Genomic DNA, 15,442 nt, shown 5'->3' on the forward strand with positions numbered 1-15,442 from the left:
TACATATATGTATGTATGTATAAATGGCTTCCTCGGTCGAGTGAGTTGATCAACACAATAATCGTATAGTGTCGAGCCCCATAGTTGCCATTTCTTTCTGATTATCGTAAACGCTTCAATGTTCTTCGACGCAGCAATTATATAGGTTGAGAGAAATTCAGCCGAATCTTAGGTTTCACAACTCAAGTCCATAGTATTACAGATGTCCCATTTTTTACAATCTATTCTAGACCAAACTTTCCGATTGATTTATTCCTCCAAGAAATTACTCAGCCCTTTTCTCGGCCGCCATCGCTTGCTCAGATTTCACGGGACCGAGCAAGGAATTCGGATCTTACAACTCGATAGTCAGAAAAACATACACGACCATCCCGCTGTTTTTCATATGCTCTCTTTCGAGATTTCATGGACCTTATAAATTGCCTAAAAACACGCCTTCAATTATATATTCTAGACATCAGAATTAACTTTATCACACGCATATATTTGTTATTAATGAATATAATCCTGACATATACTTTTGTAATCAGTCTCGAGTCTCCGACGATAAAAGATTGACATCGAATGTGCAATGATAAATTAATTCTATCGGTACCCAAATTCCATATTCCGGACATTAATTGTTAAGATTCCTTTCTTCTTCGTAACAACTCTATCAATCGAGGTGTATCCTGACTGTCAATGCATTCGAAAATCTAACTCCACTACCAATAGTAGGGAAGAAGCGTGTTCGACTTTTACGCGTTTTTAACATTTTGGTTAAGATATCTATTTTTCCATTCCATTTTCCTTCCTAAGGCATGGCTTACGTATATATATCTAGTAAAATGTCAAATAATCCCTCTATTTGCAGTAGTTGGCTTTATGAAGCAGTCCAATTTACTACAATAACGTATAAGATTTCTTGTCACGAAAATAGTGGATAACTTGTTATGGGTCTTGTCAAAATAAGCTCGACATAATAAGTATATTGTGACAAAATAACGTTTGGTCAAAATATCTTATAACTTATGGTGATAAACTTATTTTCGCGATGAAAACGTTTTATAATGTGTATAACAATATATGAAAATATGTATATACATATATTAGTTATTATGAGAATACTTGGTTTGTGGCGCTCACACAATATTAAAAATATGTGTATACATATAAATATATATGTATCTACACACATATTAAGTATGTGCATCATGAGACTTTATTTAATGTAATTTAACATTCTTAACACAATATATATATTATATATATATATATATATGTTAGTTATTATGAGAATATTTAGTTTTTCGGCGCTCACATAATATTGAAGTTATATGTATACATATAAATATATATGTAGATACATACATGCGATATTTTTGCTATACGAAACACACTTGATTCCATGTGGCTGAATTTGAATTGCGATGAGTTATCCCGATTGTGGCTGTTTACGAAATCGATTTCCATGAATCAGGGAATTGATTCTTCCATATGATGGATCGGTCATCCATTCCCCGGGCGCTTAATTAGAGATTGGATGAAGGGAATCAATTCCTTTTTCTTTTTCCTTTTCTTTTTCAACAAACCGCGCATAATTTGCAAAATCTGATGATTTCCAATGAATTTGGTTTCCTGCATTTTTGTAATTAGCCTTATTATTTATTCACTGGATGAAGATGTAATATCTTGCGTCATAGGGATTTGCTTCACTAGTTTTCTGTGATTAACTCAATTAAGTACTGAATGATTAAATATTAAACTTAATTCGAGTTATCAATGTTAGTCTTAATGGAATTTTTCCATTTTTTCATTTACAAGTTAGCATACAAGACACATAATTTAACTTTTTAGGATGGGCTAATGATCGCTATAACCTTTTCACAGGAACAACAATAGGATGGTTGCTGCTCATAGCACTCTGGTTTGGTACTGCAATGTCCGAACTCGAAGAGCGTGATACTTACATAATTCACAGGGACCATTCCCAGGAACTGGCGACTTTCGCCTCCCCTGAGTCCTGGCATCGGTTCATCCTGCAGTCGATGCCTAATCCCGAAGACAATGGCTCCAGTATGCTACTTTACACATACAACCACGCCATGAACGAATTTAGCGCCAAACTGACCCCGTCCCAGCTGTCCGAGATCGAGAAGTCCCTGCGTATCTCAGCACTTATAAAGATTCATTTGGGAAGCTCCACACCACTCGCACCACTGAGTTCCCTAGCCTGAAACGCAGCTCAGGGATATGGCAAGCCTCATCATATGGAAAGGTTGTCATCATTGGCCTAATTAATACGAGAGTGTGGCCTGAGAATGAGAGCTTCAATGACAGAGGAATACAGCCGACGCCTAAGAGATGGAAGGGAAACTGCGAGAATGGAACCGCTTTCAGCCTGCCTGCCTGTAACAAAAAGCTTATCAGGGCTCGAGTTTTCAACAAGAGAATTATAGCAGCGGGTAGGCCGATCGCCAACTACGACTATGATTCAGCTAGAGCTTTCAAGGGTCACAGGACGCATACATCTTTTACAATTGCAGGGCCCCCCATGCCTGGTGTGAGCCACTTTGGTTATGCAAGAGGGATTGCCCAAGGAGTAGCACCAGCGGCACACGTGGCAATGTACAAAGTCGTCTCTGCAGTGGACCTAGTGTAGATTGCAGCGACTGATGTGCTCGCGACCATGGACGAAGCGATTGTAGATGGAGTGAATCTCATGTCACTATTCCTGGGATTTAAGCAGTCCCTTTACTTCGAAGATATGATTGCAACTGGGGCACTCTCGGCAGTCACCAAGGGTATCACTGTCATCTGTGCAGCCGAAAATAATGGACTCAACTGTTCAGCAATGTTCAATGACTAGGTCAGCTATCATGACCACGACATATGCCATTGATAACACTAGGGTAGAGCTCCATGACCAGGTGACAGGACAATCTGCCACTCCATTAGAATTTGGGGCACTCCATGGAGCTGCATTGAACGTTGTCGAACTGTCGGGTCCATTGTTTTCGGCTACATGGATGACGGTGATTTCCTTGGTGACTGCCGATAGTGCCCTAGTTGCGATCATATCTTCGAAGTATGGAGACTGCTCAAATCCCAGGGACAGTGACATGAGATTGACTCCATCTGCAATCGCTTGGTCCATTGACGCGAGCACATCAGTCGCTGCAATCTCCACTGGGTCCATTGTTAAAAAACCGAGCATGTGCGTAGCGGAAAAGTTAAATACGGTAAAAATCAAAATTTTATCGCGTGCTCGTTTAATCAAAAACTTAAAGATCACATATTGACATAAGAATCGCATTCTAAACGAATAGATAACATCGCATATCGAATCCACAAGAAAAGTTTAGACTTTTATACTAACATTGTTGATTCGAGTCAATCAAACTAACCATCTAAGTGTCCGATCTCTAGCTCGTCCACACGAGCACGTCTCCACCGAGTTTATGCTCCTCTCGACCCGTGCACTTCGATCAAAGTCACCGATCTCGAACGGAATCGTCATGGAATGAAAGGATCTTTTCAAGGACGTCAAGGACAATACCGAAACGCCGAACCAAGCCGAGCAACTTTCGATCAGCAATGGGCAGTGGGTTGACTGAGCTGAATGCTTTTAGCCGTGTCTCTCTTCTCATTTTCTCTCTAATATCGAGTCTTGCTGATAAATCGATCTTTAGGGTTAACTATAAGAATATATTTATATATATCTTTACCTTAGGGACTAAAATGTAATTATTAATTAATAAATCACATATGAGTCCTCACAATTTAAGTCATCCAATGACCTGCCCTTGTAGAAAGAAAAAGATCAAACAAGTCATTGACACGGGTTTCCATTAATAAACAATCTATTTATAAAAACTTTTTAAATAAAGAAACTATAGTATTTCCTTATTTATATTTATTCTTGATATTGAACTCGGCTTCAGGATATGCTAACACCCTTACAACCACATTGCAAGCCTCGTTCGATAATTAATTCCTAATTAGCTTAATTAGAATTAATTTTTTTCTCAATTTAGACACGCTCAATATGTGTGACTAACTAGGTTCATCATCAAATGACAATGGGATTATAGTATCAACTCATTTGACACTACCAGAAACTCTTTCGGTAACCGAAAACATAATTTCCAAAATGCCATTGATTCTCAAAGTTCACGAGTGACACCTAACAGCATTTCATGACAATCTAAATGATGACAAATATATAATTAAAACATTCTGATGAACCTTTGTTCGTATATGCCATGCACTGAATCACTTCACTACAAGATCCCGATCTAGGCAGAGCTACAGTAAATGTCAAACCCTTTAACCGATCATATGGACTCTCTGATTTTATTCTTAGATCAGTAGCACTTGAACAGAAACTCCTTTCTATTCGAGTCTATCTACCTCGGCTGAGGATTTCTCGATCTAGAACAAAGCAAACTTCCATGAGACTTTTTCTCTATTTACACAGGTTAGTGAATCCCATTTTGATCGGACACCTACCTCTAAGTATAACTAACTAAAACCACTATATGCCAAATACTCATGCTAAGCACAAATACACTAGCAGTAGCAAACCCTAATCACCTATACATGAGATAGCGTTCAATCTCAGGTCTAAGGACTATATGCACTAAAACGATCTAGATAACATTCATTGACATTAGTAAATTACCGTATGAATATTATCTGCACGCCACGTTAGACTACTTATCATATAACCATCCACATGTTTGTCTTGATAACATTTATCATATAGCATGAGACTCACTACTCCATTTTCATTAGTATCCGTATATTAATAATGGATACAGACAAATGTGACAATCTATCTAGAGAAATAATATACATTTAAATCTCATACGATTGTGAATAATTTAAAGATATTCTAACCGAATTACTTCGTCACTCATATTCTTAACTCTTTAAGAATGAAGCATTCAAAATATCTTAAGGGCTTTATTCTAATAAACATAGATAATATATGAATAATAGAATAAACTTTATTACCATAATAGGAATTATCCAAATACATAAATCAGGCTATAGGGCATATCACTAACATCCACTGCAGAGACGACTTTGTACTTTGCCACGTGTGTCGCTGGTGCTACTCCTTGGGTAGTCCCTCTTGCATAACCGAAGTGGCTCTAACCAACTGCGGGGGCCCATGCAGCTGTGGAAGACGTATGAGTCCCATGACCCTTGAAATCTCTAGCTGAATCATAGTCGTATTTGGCGATCAGCCTACCCGCTGCTATAATTCCCTTATTGAAAACCCGAGCTTCGATAAGCCTTTTGTTACAGGCAGACATGCTGAAAGCAGTTCCATTCTCGCACTTTCCCTTCCATCTCTTGGGCATCAGTGGCATTCTTCTGTCGTTGAAGCTCTCGCACTCAGGCCACGCTCTTGTATCAATTAGCCCAATGATGACATCCTTCCCATATGATGAGGCTTGCCATATCCCTGAGATGCGTTTCAGGCCAAGGAACTCAGTGGTGTTAGTGGTGTGGAGCTTCCTAAACGAATCTTTATAAGTGTCGAGATGCGCAGGGGACTTCTCCATCTCGGACAGCTAGGACGAGGTTAGTCTGGCATTGAACCCCTTCATGGAGTGGTTGTACGTGTAAAGTAGCATAACAGCGCCATTGTTTTCGGGATCAGACATCGACTGCAAGATGAATCGATGCCAGGACTCATGGGTGGCGAAAGTCGCAGGTTTCTGGGAATGGTCCCTGTGAATTATGTAAATATCGCGCTCTTCGGGCTCGGACATTACAATACCAAACCAAAGTGCTATGAGCAGCAACCATCCTATTGCTATTCCAGTGAAAAGGTTATAGCGATCATTAGCCCATCAAAAGCTAAATTATGTGTCTCGTATGCTAACTTGTAAATGGAAAAATGGAAAATTCCATTAAGACTAAGATTGTGTTTGATAACTCAAAATAAGTTCTGAATTTAATTTTTCAGCACTTAATTGAGTTAAACTTGCTTGATAACTAATAGGGTTAATTACACTAGTGGTCCAAAAAGTTTTAATAATGTATCAGGTTGGTCCAAAAAGTTTTTTTTGCTATTTGATGATACAAAATGTTTCAAAGTTGTAACATGATAGTACAAACTGTCATCTCGCCATTAATGCCGTCAAGCCGTCTTTTATAAGACTGTAAATTTTACACCATCATGTAACTTACGTAAAACATTTTGTACTATTAAGTTACACTTTCAAAATATTTTGCATCATCATGTAACGTCCCACAAAAATCGGTTTTGCACCATTAATGTCGGCTTGACGGCGTCAATGGCGAGCCACAAAAATCGGTTTTGCACCATTAATGTCGGCTTGACGGCGTCAATGGCGAGATGACGGTTAGCTTTAAAACATTTGGTACCATCAAGGAGCAAAAAAAACTTTTTGGACCAACATGATACATTATTAAAACTTTTTGTACTATCAGTATAATTTACCCTAACTAATAAATGGGTGCAATAGTAAATATCTTTGAATTCACCCTAGTAAGTGGATACAATAGTAAATGTCTTAATAAAATAATATGCAATATCTGAGTCAGTCGTCCAAGTATACAGGCCTAGAAGGTTAAAATTATTACTGTAGACTTGGACGACCGACTCAGAGGGCAAAAACCAGAGTTTACTGTCTCTCACAGGGTTCACAGGGACAGAAAGAGATGCTTACAAGGTAACATATACATTTTCAAATCACGGATCCCGCAGGGCAGGCTTTACACTTAATGCATCACATCATTGTTGATCACGTTACTTACGCCATTATTCACTGGTTCTCATTGTCGAGAATGATCAACACCGCAGTTTGCAAACAGAGGCTGTCTAGCTAGTTGACCTCACTCTCACCACGGCCTTCAATGTTGTCTCATCTTTCTAATATCCACGAATAATGAACCAACCCACAAGACCAAAAAAAAAAATTGTTCCTATATAATTATCCAAGGAGAAGAGTTCAACTGATCAACAAACCTGAACTAAAAGACAAGTCTTATCGCTGAAATTCCCAGTTGATGTCATTGCCGAGGAAGTGGTGTGCGCACCCGAATTTTAATTTCGTCGGGACACGCATGCGCGCGCTTAAGCAACGCGGCTTGGGAGTGTCCACCTTCCCGGGGATGCGCGATGGACGCACGTGAGAAGGAGTCGCCACTTACTGTTTACGACCCGAAAGTCGAAGGCCGTTAAGTCGCTTGGGTCTAGGGGTACGGGGTACACCTAATTTGTTAAGGCAATGGTCTGTACGGAACCGGAAATTCCGAATTCGGGAGTTCTATTACGTGTGTGCCTATATCCCACACGTTTTTTCGGCACTCTACCTTGCTAGGCTTGCCGTTTATTATTTATTTACTGCATGGATTAGGTTGCACTCTCCCTGCCTGTTTTGACACCGTAAAACCGATAAATCGATCAATTCGAATCTTGAATCCGAAGGAATGTAGGTTTGTACGTCGAAGAAACGGTTCGCTATCCTAGCTACAGTTCGTCGAACCATGGTGGTCAATTCCCCGCGCGAATCGAAACCGCGAACAGTAAAATCTACTTGTCGTTCGGGTAAATGAATCGATTCTGCGCTCGGACCTCTCGCTCACCGAATCAGGGATCCTTACAAATGAATGAATGCACAAGTAAAGTTCCTTACAATGTACTCTCAAAAAATACATAATACAACTGAATAAATGAATCCCCGATCAGTTCACATTGGGTCAATATTCCATTCCGACTCACCACGAGATTTTGAATGACCGATAAGTAAATTAAGGCAACGCGGGCTCAAGGAGCCGAGGGTCGGGTTTGACCGGATCGACGGACAGTAAAAGAATCGATTGACTCTCAAGATGGCCGTGAGAACAGTCGAGCTCTCGGGCGATTGTCAAGCTACGACTCACGCATCCAATCCGAGTCGTCTTCCACTTAGACACTACTCGGAGTAAAGCGGTGACTTGAGGCTAAACCCCTTTCCACACTCAAGTTGCACGCGCTCGGTGTACATGGGGGCGTTGGACCCCGTGGTCGATGGTTTGGGGTGTTGGACCCCGTGCTAAGCGTGACCTATGGGTTCGGGTTCGAACCGCGACAAATCAGCAAGCAATAACATAAAACAGAGAAAAACTTATATAAACAGATGAAAATAGACAAAAAAACTGATAAATATAGACAAGTTGTGTGTTAAGCCGAATTTACGTGAATTAATCAGTTATTAAATTGGGGTTATTTGGCAAACAATTTATCTACCCTAGACAAGCAAAAGAGATGTACTAATATGCAGTTCTAGGTCAACTATGTGCGTTGGTTTCCTTTAAGACTTTGTTATGTTGGTGACACTGCGGTTTCACTGAATACGCCAAACTCGTGTTTTAACTCTAGGTTTGGAACTTAGAGTTCCGCCTAACCATTGTCTAATGTTTATATAAACCGAGTGAATGATTAGTCCGATTTTACACGTTTTGGGACATAAATAACAACGCTAACTACCGAATTTATAGTAAGATGACAGAAACACCGAAAGTGGATGAAACGGACCATGCGAATAAGACTCGCACCCGAACGGGCTGCCCTTTCCTACCCATAGATCAAGGTGTTTCGACCTCCTTAACGCCTAGAATGTTGGCGAATCACGAAACTACGGTTATGCCATTTGGTTTGCGAAATGTCTAAGAGTTAGTGAAAAGTTGAGATTGCGTGACACAAAGGGGTCTAAAGGAGACTTGTGTGCTTCGACTTGAGCCGCCTCAAATCGGGCTCGGACTCGAGTCAAAGTGCACAAGTCCACCCTAGACATCGACTCTATTCGTGTTACGTGTCTTGGCATTTTGAAATTGTGAATTTTAAAAGGGCATTTCCGTCGATTCATGATTCGTCGACGCGTTTATAAATTGATAGCCGGTTCATACAATTTTATTTAAGCCAAATGATTTAATTAACCAAATGATACGTCACATTTCCCGTTTGTGGAGTGATTTAGTGATTGAGATCCCGAACCTCAATTGTTATGAATTAATGAGATGGTTGTTCGAAATTAACGCGCCTAACATACAAACTAACGCGAAACTGATGATTAAACAAAAAATGTAATTACAATCAATTCCTAGAATCGGTTTCGACCGTTTCTTGCATGCATAAGACATCAAACACGATAATAACGCACATTTTATAAAGTTGATGCCGCCGTGATCTTAGGAACGCAATCGAGCATACAAGCAAATACAAACATGATATTTAAGGAAATCGATAAAACGGCACCAACTCATGGAAGCGGGAAAATGTAAAAAAAAAACTCGGGAAACGACTTAAATTGGAGCAAGGAAACCACGTACGGCCCCGGGAGAGTCAAGAGGAGCTCTCGGCCACCTCTCTTGAGATGAGGCCGAGGGGCTCCCTTGGCTTGCCCGAGCCAATGAGGTTTCCTCGACTCCGATTCAAACCTTTTCTCGACATGCTAACACAATATACGATGAAGACGTGTATAATACGATGTAAAAACACTTAAAAACATTAATTTGCATGCAAATCGATCATGGACCGCCTTATCGCCCCACAAATACAAATAAAACGTAAAAGTCCTAACTTCTCTAAGTCGATAATGGTTATACCTAACCCCAGGATGCGGGAAAAGTCGAGGAAAGTCGGAAAAAGGGTTCGGGAAGTCGATTCTGCCCCTGGAACGAACAGACCCGAATCAGTGAAATCGGGTCGGCGGCAGACCCGACTGGCAGTTCGGCTTGTCGGGGATGTACCGGTTGATCGGGGTGGCCTTTTCATGCGGGGTTGGTTGCTTTGGATTCCCAAGAGACTAAGGATCGCGCCTGCGCTGGTTTTGTGAAGATTGCAACCGTATATTTTCCGGGAATCAAAAGCAAAGTCGGATCAGTAAAAAATGACAGACCCAGTCAGGGCGAAGCAGACCCGACTGGCACCCGATGAAGAAACGGGTCTACAGGAGGCTCCCGGTGGTCTTTCGATGCAAGATCGGTGGCATTGGACTCCTAACTGACTGAGGATCACGCCTGCATTGGTTTCGTGAAGATTTCATGCGTATATTTTCCGTAAATCAAAAGCAAAGTCGGATCAGTAAAAAATGACAGACCCAGTCGGGGCAAAACAGACCCGATTGGTACCTGATGAAGAAACGGGTCTACAGGAAGCTCCCGGTGGTCTTTTGATGCAAGATCGGTGGCATTGGACTCCTAACTGACTGAGGATCACGCTTGTGGTGGTTTTGTGAGGATTGCATGTGTATATTTTCCTGGAAGATGCAAAGAAAACTGGTTAAAAACTGGAAAAATCTGTGAAGGGAGAAAGGAGGGAAATGGCGGTGGTGCACGGTTGAACGGCTCTCGGGCCGTGACCACTTCGTCACGGGAGAGAGTGAGGGTTGTAAGGAACCCCTAGAAAGTGATGGCACGACTCGCCATAGTCGTGGGAAGGAAGAAACGTTGAATGAACCAGACTAGGTCCCGAGGAGCACCTAGGAGACCGATTCTGTGCTGGAGCAAAGCGGGCCGCTAGAGGCTTCAAACTGAAAAACTAAGCTCGGAAATGGACTCAGGGGGTCGAATACATGTGGGATATGAAGTTTGGTCAAGTTTGGTTCGAGTTGGATGGCGGTCGCCGGAAAACGGTTGAGTTTTCTGACAATTTTGGCCTTGAATCGGGCTGAGGAATGGCTATCTGAATCCTGGAAATTTTTGGGGTTTGAGAGGATTTGGGAGGTTCTCCTAGAGTGAGAGAGCTTGAGAGAGAATGGATGTTGTGTTGTGATTAAGTTAATGATGCAATGGACTTATAAGGGCAAGCTTAATGACAATATTAAGTGGGGTTAAGTGCAATCGAGGTGTACTTAGGGCATCCGAATTTTTGGAGGGAAGATTAAGGTGGGGAAATGTCAAGGTAGAGTGTAGGGGAAGTTAGGGAAAGAGTGTGGGAGATGTTGAGTGTGGGGAAGGGGTGGAGTACACTCCACCTTGGTCAGCCAAAGCAGAAGGAGTAGACTGTGACCAGCAGTTCATGGGATGACTTGATCATGCGAATTTTTCCTGAATTGCTCATGAACCTTTCGGTCCATGTGATATTTTTCCTTGATCCCTACATGAGTTAGGCACATCCTCGTAAAATTTGAAGATCGTTCGACCTCGGGAAGTACCCGAAAGAATTTTTCTTCAATAGCTGGCCAAAACTAGGAGATTTGGTTCCGATCTGTGGGGAAACCTGTAATTCTGTACTAATCTAGCATAAAACGCATCCCGTTTTTCTTGATTTTCTGAATCTTCAGTGAATTGGGAATCCAATGACATTGGTCATGCTTGAAAATACGAAGAATTGAATTTTTTATGAATTTTCTCCCTCGACTGGCAGAGTCTGTCCCGGTTTAACTGTTTTGCGCATGGTGTGCTAAAAAATTCATAACTCTATCTCCGTATTGAATCTTGGGATGAATGACCTGTCATGTCGAACCTAACTCGATATCCTAGGTCAAGCATATGAAATTCACCTTTTTAGGTTCAAGATTGATCGAGATATGATGCATCGAATTCCGTGCTCAAGCTGCTGTATTCACTGTTTAGGCACCCCAAATCCAACGAATTTCATCTCTTTGCTCAAATGGGCTCTCGACGTGATTTTTGTGTTGAAATGTCCCCGACACACCAAACCTTGATCTAAAAATATCGAACTTGGTTCTAGGATCCATGAAGATAGTCGTTCTCACCGAAGAAAATGATACAGAGACGTGATTTCCTCTTTGTCCACTACATTCGGTTCGAATATTGATAATTCGCGTCTTACTCTTCGGGATCAATGGTGTGTGCCGCAAAATTCCATATGTTTCCCTTGCCATTAGAGTTCTGGAATCCTAGTCGGGAGCCTTGTTGATGTTCTGTTCTGGAGTCGGTAGACCAAAATGAGGTACTGACAAATGGTAACCAGGTTGAATCCTCCCGAAGATGCCATAGCAGTGTGGGTGTTATCAAGGGACAAACTTAAGCCCGTAGAGATTGAACTGTGCATGCAAAAGAAATCTGCAGAGGATATCGTTGAATTGCTATATTGAAAAACTCACACAGTCTCTTCAAAGTCTTTTCCTAGGCAGTTCAAGCCCAGAATTGAATGACAAACCAGCTTCACCAGTACTTCCATCCGGGAATGGACCAGTTCTGAACTGACTGACATAAACTAAAACTACACAGGGTAAAAATCATTAGCGTTCTCAAGGAATGTGACCCAGAAATATCACGGCTATTGTTTAATGAGTCAATCAGTCATACGCATTAAAATATTTGAAATTCATACATGAAAGTGTGTATCATAACCAACTAGGACTATTTCAAGTTAATCAGTGGTTAGCGGACCGATCCAAGCTCAATTTTAGATTAGTCGGGACCCATTAAATTTCTAGATACCAAGTGATGCACATCGAGAAAGTTGTATGCACATGAATTAGATTAAATCATGGGCTTATTGCTACCTATAAATACACCAAATTAGAAATTAATGAATAGTATGTTTATCATCACATGGGTAAGCAAGGGATTCATTACTTATGTACAAGCCGCTCATTACTTCACACTTGCTTCAATTGGGCAACTATTATAAATAGAGGTAACGCCTGCACCTGACTAATTCATTTTAACAATTCCGAATTGGAATTGGTCATTCTCGAGTTCTGTACTGTACCACCTTAAGTATTGGAGATTTAAATTGGGTCGTTATCGTCGATTTGACTTCCTCTGACTCATAGTATGTAGGGCCAAGTTCACGCTCAAAGCAATTCAAGGAGATCGACTACCAATCCAATCATATTCAACCAAGTCGTCGTTACCTTGCCAGTTTGCAATGGCTTCTTTCTCAAGTTTCAAACGAGATTCGGTTTAGATACCAAAATATTTTGGCGTTGAATGTTGTCCACGAACCAAGGGACTCGAAGGGCTAGGGTAAAATATGAAGTTCGATGTGGTGAATTCTGATGTGAAATATTAGGATGCAAAGTGACTAATCGATGGAACTTCAAGTGCGAAAATATAATTGGTATGACTAAACCAAAATATGTATTTATGGTAATACTATTTTAATTGAATCTTTTGAATTGTTTCCGATACTTTTTTTTAGGTGTGTACCATGGTATTCAAAAGACCAATGGGATCTGACTAATCCAGTCGGGAGATCGAGTATTAAAGGTTATTCTCCCTCCCAACAAGTACGCTTTCCGGGATTCGAACTTGTGTTCTCCTCCTTATGGGGGTGAGTTGCTTACCATTCAGCCAACACTTTTGTTGGTTTGTTTCCAATACTTTAAAGTGCATTTATGCGACCGGTTAACACCTCCTGATTAAGAGAATGAGAAGAGATAATAAGATAGCCGATCAATTAAATCATTTAGTTTCACTTATTTTTCATAGCAACCAATCAAGGTCTCCTCCATATATTACTATTTGCTTAGTGGAGGCAGCCTATGTATATAGGTACGACAGAATTAACATCGGTACCTACACATACACGCGAGGCCTTGACAGTAGGGGATGGCCGCGTCACCGTGTTCGAACTTACACCATCTTCTACAGTCACTAAAAGGCGTACAATTTTCAAGAAATCCCGGCATGGGACTGTGGCATTCACGATCAGCAGCGTCCACTCCACTAGCTGCACCTGCAATATATAAATACATATACACAATATCTTCAACAATTAACAATAATAAATAATTAGGATATTATATTATATTATAATGATAAACTAAACCTTCTCCATGGAAATTATAATAAGAGGACACATGTCCCTCCACTTGCTTCTTCATTTTTTATTTTTTCCTTATCCTTTATGAGTAAAATACAAATAAGCTTGGACAAATATGTATTATTTCATAACATATGACGTATGATTATTTCTCAGCATAATCCTGTTTTGTAGAACACTTACTAAACAGATAACATGTAAATTCAATTGAATTAAGGTGAAAATGAGATGATAAAAGTATACATAACTACAATTACTATTACCGATAATTGCCAAAATGTTAATTTAATTGAAAAGCTCGTAAATTTTTATGATACTACGTAATAAATGTGGATAAAGCTTTTTCCTTGATATTTTGTAGTCCTTTAAAAAAAAAAAAGGAAAGAAAAAACCGACTCGCTTCTATGGGAATGTTACAACAGTCACCTATCGCTTCCTGAAATGGGTTGATCAACACAACCATGTAGTGTCAAGCCCGATAATGGCCATTTCGTACCGACCAGCTTTGACATTTTTCCACACAGCAATAAGTAGCGAGATTCAATCTAATCTTCTTGCAACTTCACAAACTCAGCTCCGTAGAATTATAGAGGAAGAGAAATTCTCCGTTATATGAATAATGTGTATAATAATATCATAATAATAACATATATGTACACGTACATACATATGTATCCACATACTAAGCGGGAAATAGAACTCATAGAATTCGTCAAAATTAAATATTATTATTTGCGAAAAGGATTTTCATTATAATTCTAGTATTTTTATAAAATAATCCCGGAGGGAATGAAGGTCAAAGTGGAGTCCAACACTCACAGTTATTGAGAATAATCATAAGCAGAGGTTTAGCTTGAGCTTAGAGGTCTATGGGAATGTTACGATTGTCACCTGTGGCTTCCTGAAGTGGGTTGATCAACACAACCATGTAGTGTCGAACCCGATATTGGCCCCTTCTTACCGACCAACTTTGACATCTATTCACACAGCAATAAGTAGCGGGATTCAATCGAATCTTCATGCAACTTCACAAACTCAGCTCTTTAGAATTATAGAGAAAGAGAAATTCTCCTTTATATTAATGATGAGTATAATAATACCATAATAATAACAAATATGTACATGTACATAGATATGTATCCACATACTAAGCGAAAAACAGAACTTATAGAATTTATCAACATTAAATATTATTAAACGCGAAAAAGGTTTTCATTATATTTGTAGTATTTTTTTTTTTAAAAAAAAATCCCGAAGGGGATGAAGGTCAGAATGGAGCCCAACACTCTCACATTTAGCGAGAATAATCATAAGCAGAGCTTTAGCTTGAGCTTAGAGGTCTATGGGAATGTTACAACAGTCACCTATGGCTTCCCAAAGTGGGTTGATCAACACAACCATGTAGTGTCGAGCCCGATAGTAGCCCTTTCGTACTGACCAGCTTTGACATTTTTCCACACAGCGATAAGTAAAGGGATTCAATCGAATCTTCTTGCAGCTTCACAAACTCAGCTCCGTAGAATTATAGAGGAAGAGAAATTCTCCTTTATATTAATAATGTGTATAATAATACCATAATAATAACAAATATGTACATGTACATAGATATGTAACCACGTACTAAGCGGGAAATAGAACTTATAGAATTTATCAACATTAAATATTATTAATCACGGAAAAAAATATTTTCGTTATATT

General features: G+C 39.9%; 1 long non-coding RNA gene across 1 annotated transcript; it reads right to left on the minus strand.

Moving 5' to 3' along the window:
• Positions 1-9,105: 9,105 nt before the first annotated feature.
• Positions 9,106-10,801, minus strand: LOC116201287. Its single transcript, XR_004155853.1, has 2 exons — positions 10,135-10,801; positions 9,106-10,023 (listed from the first exon to the last, which is right to left on the minus strand). It is a non-coding gene; the product is annotated as an uncharacterized LOC116201287 (long non-coding RNA).
• Positions 10,802-15,442: the final 4,641 nt, after the last annotated feature.

Source organism: Punica granatum, chromosome 1 (genome assembly GCF_007655135.1).
Source record: "Punica granatum isolate Tunisia-2019 chromosome 1, ASM765513v2, whole genome shotgun sequence".
NCBI classification, from domain to species: domain Eukaryota; kingdom Viridiplantae; phylum Streptophyta; class Magnoliopsida; order Myrtales; family Lythraceae; genus Punica; species Punica granatum.